The following is an 8,993-nucleotide window of genomic DNA, read 5'->3' as shown; positions in this document are numbered from 1 at the left end:
GGAATATCGGGCATTCGGAACCTCTTCGAAATTTGCTTTGGTACCGCACTCGGGCAAAAAGGTTTCTGAATGAACTTTTTGGAATCCTGTCATTTCAATATTGGAGGTGCTCCCGGGATCTCATCGACCCTTGAATTGTAAGTTTTCACCTTCTTGGAATTTGCCTCTATCTTTTTTTTCCAGACTCCATCCGTTTTGTTAGTGCTTCGAGCATTTTCATCACTTCGGAAGTCTCTCCCGGTCTGACCTCATCTGTTCTGCGACACTCCGATCGTCTCTCCGAGCGTCTTCTCTAACCCGCTCGGGTTCGGCCGTGTTTTGTGCGTGGTCTCTGCAGTTGTGCTATTGCCACTTGTTGAGCTTGTAGCATTTCAAAAATCAATCGTAAGCTAACTCCATCACCTTCCCTTTCGTCGCTTCTCAAGCTGAGGGCCAGGGTGCCTCACAAATGCTATTATCGGGATCAGTTGGCAGGTTGATATTGATGGCAACTTATGAGTTGGCATCGACTGGGTCAGCGATTGGGACACCATTAGGATCAACAGGGGGTACGTCATTGCTTGGTACCACGTTATTATTTTCACCGTGGTGGCCTGAATCGGCGTCAACGTTCAAGTGAGTAGACTGAGAACTTGACATTTTAAATAGACCTGAAATCAGACTTCAAAGAGCAAGTGTAAAATAGGGTGTATTATGGAGATTCGTATTAAATCACCACTATTATCCTTAGCCCCACGGTGGGCGCCAAACTATTTTTACCCTTAAAATGAGTAACAATTGTATTTATACGCGGTTTAAAGGATACGTGATTTAATTCAATATGAATGGTCTAAGAACAACAAATAATTGAATTAAAGGAAAACAAAACGATCAAACCAAACGCGATGGATGATTAAGCCTGGCTTTATGATGAATACTGAAAGTTGGTTCCGATCAAGCCCTCGAGACGGGCTCAGTTGCAACTAAATAAATAAGGAGCTGAAGAACATTTTGGACAGTAATTAGAGAACAAAAATTAACTTTATTGTTTTGATATGCGTACCAACAGTGGTTGAAAAATAGAAAGGTTCTCCCCTTTATATATTAGAGGAGTTTCAATCCTAGTACAAGTCTAAATAAGGTAAAAATCTTTCTCTTCTAGTAAACTGTGATATGTAGTTGATATCGGGTGAGATTTACGCCGTAATATCCGGTTAAGGGCGGATATTTCGGCCCCTCATTTGTCATGTCTAATCGTCTTTCCCTTAGCCTCGGTTCTTTACTTTGCTCGAACTCAATTTTTCTCATGCTTGGCTGTGTCCGATTCTTGGTGCACCATTTGTCCTCCCTGAGCTCTGATATGTGGAAGCCCTCGTCTTTGCCCGAGGCCATGTCGGACCATGTTGTCCCTCGTTTCTTTACCGAAAAATCAGGGATAATTTTATCCCCGATTTTATCCGTACACAATTAGATGGAAGAAGATTGTTTAAGAAATTAAATTCATTTCCTTACGGTACTCACCATGATTGAACTTTTCCAATTGAGGGAAACCCTTCGGAGCTTTAAATGATCTTATTGCAATTTAGGCTAACTCTCTTCTCGGAAGAATACATATCATTTCCATATCCTACTCTTCTCCATATTTGCTTGGATTAGTCATTAGATAGCGTTAAAATAATAAATCATCTAATATATTTTTAACGCTTATGTAAAATGAATAAATTAAGTGTAACTCTTAACAGTAATGTACTAGGTATCACTAAAGGTGAAATTTCATTTTTAACTAAAGATTTCGGGTTTAATTTAAAAATAAAAAAACCCAAGTAGTTAGAGAGTACTTTCTCAACGAATTTGAATTAATCGGCTCAATAAATTTCGATTATTAGATTATTATAAGAACAAAAAAGTAGTACGTTAAGGGCTGGTAAGTAGACCAAAATGGTCTAACATTTCATTAAATCTTATCATTGAGTAGTGTGTTTCTCCGTTTTAAAATTTGATATCTTTCGCTACTCCTAAATAAATTAACTACAACTAATATTTTTATTGAGCTCGACTTCCCAGTAAATTAAAATGTATGCCGCCGTTAGTTTGACTGAAACCTCTGCTAAATCTAGATCTATAATTAGCTTACTCTAAAAGATCAAGGTGGATCAAGAGATTTATTAATACAAAACGAGTCTCGTTCGCTTCATAGCCGCCTTTACATATATTTAACTTCTCATAAGATAAAACCAAAGACACAGCAAATATTCTCTGGACACACGATGGTATGTTTATTATAGTACTAGCAAACTAAACGACATTCTTATTCAGCTTAATTAGAAGCGGCACTGAGTAGGCTGGATGTTGCACATACGGGGGAGATAACGAGCTCTCTCTGACATGCGCTCTGCCTCTTGGCCGCGGCCGCCACGCTGTTGTGTCACCATTCTCCTAAGTGCCTCGCAGCGGCATTGAGTGTCCATGTTCCTCAATTCCTGGCAACATTGTTGGAGATGCTGCTGTCCTTGGTTGCTCTCCTCATCATCTGTCACCATGCTCAGCTCGTCGCCGTAATACTGGCGGCTTCTTGAAAGGTACATCCTGCAATCGATGACATAAAATTTTAGGATAAAATTTTAAGCAAGTAGTACAATCTGTATAGTCAGTGTATATGCAAAATGTTTGTGAGTTAAACTTGTAAGTAAATTTGAGTCTCTGTTGATTTTAAATGTAGGTCCTGCAATTAGTGATGTACAAGGGCAGAGCTAAATCATTAACTATGGATCGGACGAACCTAGAACCTTTTTATTTAATCCTTGCTCCTGGTAACGTATGCAACATCTTAACCTATAGGATAGTTTTCTGCCGGTTTAAGGCTCTCCTTTTATGTCTCAAATTTATATTTCCTTTATAATATTATGTTCAAACAATATTAGTCCATTTTGAATAGTTCAAAAAATTACTGCAATTTTCTCAAACTATTTTTGAAATTTTGAACCACTATTAATTATGCTGAAGGTAGTACTTTTTATCGTAATTTTCTAATATAATTTTTTTTCTTCAAACATTGTAAAGAATTTATGCGAAATTCACAACCGGACATTACAGAAAACCCCATCACGTAAAATGGGATAAAACAGAATTATTTTTAAATAAACAATTTACACACATAAAAAAAAATTCGTGAAGCTATAAATTGAATGGCACCCCTTAATTTATCCAAAGCCTGTCTCCCATTGCCTGCAGTTTAATCCGAGTCAAACCGGAAAAAAAATTCGATTGTGGCTTGATTTGATTTGGTTTGGTATTGAAAACAAAAACGACCATAATTAGTTTGGTTTGATTTTAACTTGTAATATGGCCATTATTTTTTCAAATGGAGTCCATCTCACATAAGCATAAGTATCTTTGCAAAGCGTAGACTTTGTTGGCAATATTCTTTGGGACCCAAAAATATTGCATTGTGTGTTGGACATCATTTGCACAAGTTGTATCTCTTCTTTTACACCTAAGAGGTCAAGACTTTTTTGCCTATAAAAGGAAAGGTCATTAGTTCATTTTATACACACCAACAAGACTTGAGTCTTCATTTCTTGTTTCTTCCTTTCTTCCTTTATTAAGAGTGTTTTGTATGAGAGTTAGTGTTGGGAAGCACTTGTGTGAACCCTTTCTTTGGAGTGATCTTGTGAGGTTATTCCCTTAAGGTATTTGGGTTTAATTAGAGTATTTACTCTAATTTTGTACTCTTATTGTTATAGTAAATTGCTCCTCTCCGCTTGTGGACATAGGTCACTTTGACCGAACCACGTTAAATTTGTATCTTCTTTATCTACTTTAATTGTCGTTGTTATCAATTTTCATTGTCTTTGTTATTGTCATTATACCGTTGTTTGGCTATATTCCGCACTACCCGGGTTTCCGATCCTAACAAATTGGTATCAGAGCCGGATCTAACCGGGTTAGTTTCAATAGCCAAAATGACTCTAACAAAGATCTATGTTGAGAAATTTGATCGAAGTGCAAACTTCGGAATGTGGCAATTAAAGATGAAAGCTATCCTAATTCAGGATGGCTTATACTTGGCATTGCAAGAAAAGGAGAAGAAGCCGGATAAAATGACAGACGAGGAGTTTGCCATCATAAACAAAAAGGCAAAAGCAAGTATTATTTTAAATCTCTCAAATGAGGTTTTACGTGAAGTTTCTGTAGAAACAAAGTCAGGAGCTTATTATTGGAATTCCCAAAATACAAGTTTAGCGGCCTAAAGTACAAATATAATATTACTTTTAGTTGAATTCAAAGTTTTAGATATTGGATTCTTAAATATTACAATATTATCTAATATTGAACTATTTTTTAAAATATTTTTGTAACACCCCGTAAATTTGGCTTAGGTGTGAATGTGTTAAATGAGTAGTAATGTTATATTTTTGTAACGACCCAATTTGTCGTTTTAAGAATTTACGTTCCTTTCAGTGGTTTAAGGTCTCGAGCAGCTTTGAAATGTATATTATGATTTGCGAGGGTGGTCAAGTTTGGTTTTCGGATGATTCAGGATTTAATTGAAAAAACAATTCTTGTTTTGGATGTTTAAGTTGAAATAATTGACTGGATGGTGAATTATATGTAAACGACCCGAAATAGAGTTTTGATGACTTCAATAGCTCCGTATGGTGACTTTGGATTTAGGAGCGTGTCCGAAAAATTATTTGGAAGTCCGTAGTGAAATTTTGCTTGAAATGGCGAAAGTTAAATTTTGGGAAGTTTGACGGGGGAGTTGACTTTTTGATATCGGAGTCGGAATCCAGTTTTAAAAATTTTCATAGATCCGTTATGTCATTTATGACTTTTGTGCAAAATTTGAGGTCAATCGGAATTGATTTGATAGGTTTCGGCATCGAATGTAGAAGTTGGAAATTGTTAAGTTCCTTAAGCTTGAATTGGGGTATGATTTGTGATTTTAGTATTGTTTTATGTGATTTGAGGTTTCAACTAAGTTCGTATGATATTTTAGGACTTGTTGGTGTATTGGGTTAAGGTCCCGAGGGCCTCGGGTGAGTTTTCGGAGTGGTTTCGGATCATTTTAACTGCTGGTTTTTTTTTACAGCAATGCGCTAAATTTCTGATGCGCAGAGCTAATTTTGGAAGCTTATATCTCGAAATATATAAGGAATCTGAAAATTATCAAAACATGAAAGTTTTAGCGCTTTGATTCTATTTTCCAGAATGATAAACCATTCATTATTTGGATATATGTACAAAAAGTTATGATCAATTGACTGAAATTGGTACTGCAGATTTTGGCTACAGCAGTGTGCATCGCCAGAAATTTGTTTGCACAGGGCTGATTTTGGGAGCCTATATCTCGCAATCTATAAGGAGTTGGGCGATGAGCAAAACATGAGAGTTGTAGCTCTTTGTATATAGTTTTGAGAAATATAAACCGTTTGGCAGTTGGAGTTGAGTACAAGAAGTTATGGTTGATACGCTACAGGCTGTCGGGGAAGAGTTTTGGAAGAATTTGATGTTTTCAACATAAGTATGTAATGATCCAAAGGTCCATTTTTAGTTCCAGAGATCGCAATTCAATTTTGAGACTTTCAGGATTTTGATAATGAATTATAGGAATGATTGGGTTTTTAGCGTGAAACATGACTTAATTGTTTAACGAGCGTAATTGGTATAGCATTGAGCAAATGAGCTCTGAATTGAGTTTCGATTAAACGACTAGGTTCATATTATTATTTGTGACTCATAGGAACAAGAATCGTCGAATTCTGAGTTCGTATGATGGAGTTAGAGCCTTTTTAGTGAAAATAATAACTGTTGGTGCAAGCAAGTTCTGGTGTGGACTTTTAGTGACGAAAAATGGACTTTTAGTGAAGGAAAATGGGCTTTTATTGACGGAAAATGGACTTTTAGTGACGGATGGGTAGAAACTTAAGGACCAAAAAATGGTCATTTTCTTCATTTCATTTTGGATTTTTGGAGCATGGTTCTTGGGCGATTTTGAGGATTTCTTCACGATTTCAACTTGGATTTGAGCTATCCGGAGGTCAATTCAAGTAAGAAGGTAATTTTAGAATATCGGTCTTACTTCAAAAAAGTAAGTATCTTGCCTAACCTTGAATGGGGGAATTTTCTCTAGGCATTGAGTCTTATGTAGAAATTGTGTGATTGGAAAACCATGTACGCGAGGTGACGAGTACATACTTGGTTTATATGTGCAAATTATATCGGTTAAAAATTTGTAGACACCCTTATGTATTAAATTGGAAAATTATGAAAATTTAGTAAATCCTTTATTTGTCATGCCTCGTTCTTTGTTTGTTGAGTTTGTATTTATATGATAATTTAGTGTGATTGCGGCTTGGAATTTTATGAGAATTTCATGTGTTTGTTGATTTGATATTTCCTGAAAATAATTATATTATGGATTTTTTCGTATGCAAATAATTTATTAAACAAGTTTAAATTGAGATACTAATATATTTTTCAAAAATTTGGACTAAAGAAGGTGTTGTGTCATGCTAAGTTAATTTTTTTTCCTTGTTGTTTTGAGGTTTTATATACATTATGTGGAGCCTTGGGCTATTTTTGAGAAATTTATTGATTTTACTATATCATTGAAATTAGTTGTGGTCGTTGGGAAAATAGTGATAGGAATTGATTGTGTTGTGTTGTCGTGATAATATTCTGTGTAAATTGTTGTGTGATTTGAGTTATTATTATGAGGATATAAGGGTGGCATTTCACTGTTGATATTATGTGGGTATAAGGGAGACATTTCACCGTGGTTATATGTGTTGGGATATTGTCTGGGCGGAGTGGTAAGGATGGCTATTATACGGAGCGATAAGGGTGGCTATAGGAGCGATAAGGGTGGCTATTGATATTGTCAGGGCAGAGGGATAAGTGAGGCTATTATAAGAGTGATAAGGGTGGCTATAGGAGAGATAAGGGTGGCTATTGTCAGGGATGATATGTGATGATGTGGAGTTATTGTGTTGGTAAATTTTATATGATGATGTGGGGTTATTGCGTTGGTAATTTTCATGTGATGTTGTGATTTTTCTTGTGTTTATTTCTATATCTTGTGCAACTTGTCTTGTTGTTTCAGTAAACTTGATAATTGTCTGATCTATGTTGAAATTGAGAGCATGTGGCTATTGCGAGGCGGATTATGTTTTATGGAATCGGGTTGCACGTCGCAACAGGTATGATTAATGTTATATGAGATCGGGTTGCACGCCGCAACAGATATGAAATGTGGGCACGAGGTGTCGGGGAAAATATGATGATGATATTGACACGTGAGTTGTCCGTGCGATTGTTATAGAGATATTGGCACGAGGTGTCGTGGAAATATAAAAGTGGGTTGAGACCCGTATTTTATGATTATGAAATGAGGTGTCACAAGGTGACTTTTATTTGATAGAATTATATTCGAAAGATATTTATTTGAAAGAATTATATTTGAAAGATATTTATTCGAAAGAATTATATTGGAAAGATATTTATTTGAAAGAAGTATATTCGAAATATATTTATTAGAAAGGATTATATTCTAAAGATTGTTATTTGAAAAACTTATAGGTGACAGATGTATATTTTAAAGGACTTGATTATTGGTCGTACTTGTGTTCATTACCTGTTTGAGCAATATTTATGGAGTTCTTGGTGCCTTGCTGATTACATCAATAGTTGATTATTGTTGCTATCACTGCTATTCGTTTTTCTATTATTTTGTATACTATATTGCACAAGTTATTAGACTAGTGAGTGTCTTGACTGTACCTCGTCACTACTCCACCGCAGTTAGTCTTGATACTTACTGGGTACCGACTATGGTTTACTCATACTACACTTCTGCATATTTTTGTGCAGAGCCAGGTATTTGAGATATCGGACTCGGGCAGAGTTAGAGAGGGATCGCAAGGATTCAAGGTAGAGCTGTTTGGTCGTCGTAGTCCCTTGGAGTCTTTCTATTTTATTGTATTGTTAATCATTATTCAAACAATATTGAGTATTCGATCCCTGAGATAATTTCATATTTTCAGTTAGAGTTCTTGACTCAGTATTACCAGTCTTGGAAGGTTTTTATATTTTGTTTCCGCTTTTGGTTTCGACACTTGTATAAAATTATATGTTTCAAAACAAATGGCTTGAGTTGTAATTATAATCGACTTACCTAGTCTTAGAGACTAAGTGTCATCACGACGCATGTGGTGGAATTTTAGGTCGTGACAATTTTGGACATGTGAAGTTCTATCAGTATGAGTATGGGTGGAAATAGTTGTTTTAGAATCAAGACGGAGAGTGAGGTGTATAAGATTCGATAAAATTGACTACGTTTACAAAAGGTCCGTCTTCCAGCAGGAATTAGTGCAAATGTGTAAGAAATTTGGGAAAACTCAACACACAAAAGTTGTAGCCCTTCGTAATAGATTTCCAACAATATATTGTGGAGCGCGAACGGATCTCTGTGCAAACGGTTATGTGTATTTTACTAAACAATGAGCAATATGCGTGCCCAGGTGCACGCCCAGATGGTCCTGTGCGCGGTGGCAGTGCTACTGCCCTTCTGCGCATTCAGGTGCATGGTTGGGCCTTCAGGTGCGTGAGAGCGCACCCGGGGGTTATTTTTAAAGACCTACTCCATTCCCCACACCCCAAAACACAAAAACTTGCTCTAGAAAGGGATGCTCTCAAGAACCTAACCTCTCCCACGGTCCCTCCACCATCCAAGATAAGTTCGAATGGTGATTCTAAGTTAATTTCAATTCTCCAATACCTTATTAACATGGGTAAACCCTCCAAATCATTAGATATTCAATTGGGACATCAGTTTTGAGATACGAAACCCTAGAACTAGAATTCAAGAGGATTGAACGTCAAAAAAGTAATATCTTCACCATCTACTTGAGTATAGTATTAGATTAATGATTATAGAATCTAGTTCATGAGATATGAGTTGATGGGTTTGACAGAAAAACATGAGAGGTTATGAATTTGGGTTGTTGATTGTT

General features: G+C 36.2%; 1 long non-coding RNA gene across 1 annotated transcript; it reads left to right on the top strand.

Annotated features, from left to right (window-relative positions):
• Nucleotides 1-2,434: 2,434 nt before the first annotated feature.
• On the top strand, nt 2,435-8,088 carry LOC138903570 (uncharacterized). The gene is made up of 3 exons (XR_011412849.1): nt 2,435-2,558; nt 2,699-2,789; nt 7,852-8,088. It is a non-coding gene; the product is annotated as an uncharacterized lncRNA (long non-coding RNA).
• Nucleotides 8,089-8,993: the final 905 nt, after the last annotated feature.

The sequence above is a fragment of the Nicotiana tomentosiformis genome, chromosome 12 (assembly GCF_000390325.3).
Source record: "Nicotiana tomentosiformis chromosome 12, ASM39032v3, whole genome shotgun sequence".
Lineage (NCBI taxonomy): Eukaryota > Viridiplantae > Streptophyta > Magnoliopsida > Solanales > Solanaceae > Nicotiana > Nicotiana tomentosiformis.
The sequence above is the reverse complement of the archived record's forward strand: the minus strand, read 5'-3'. Positions and strand labels throughout refer to the sequence as shown.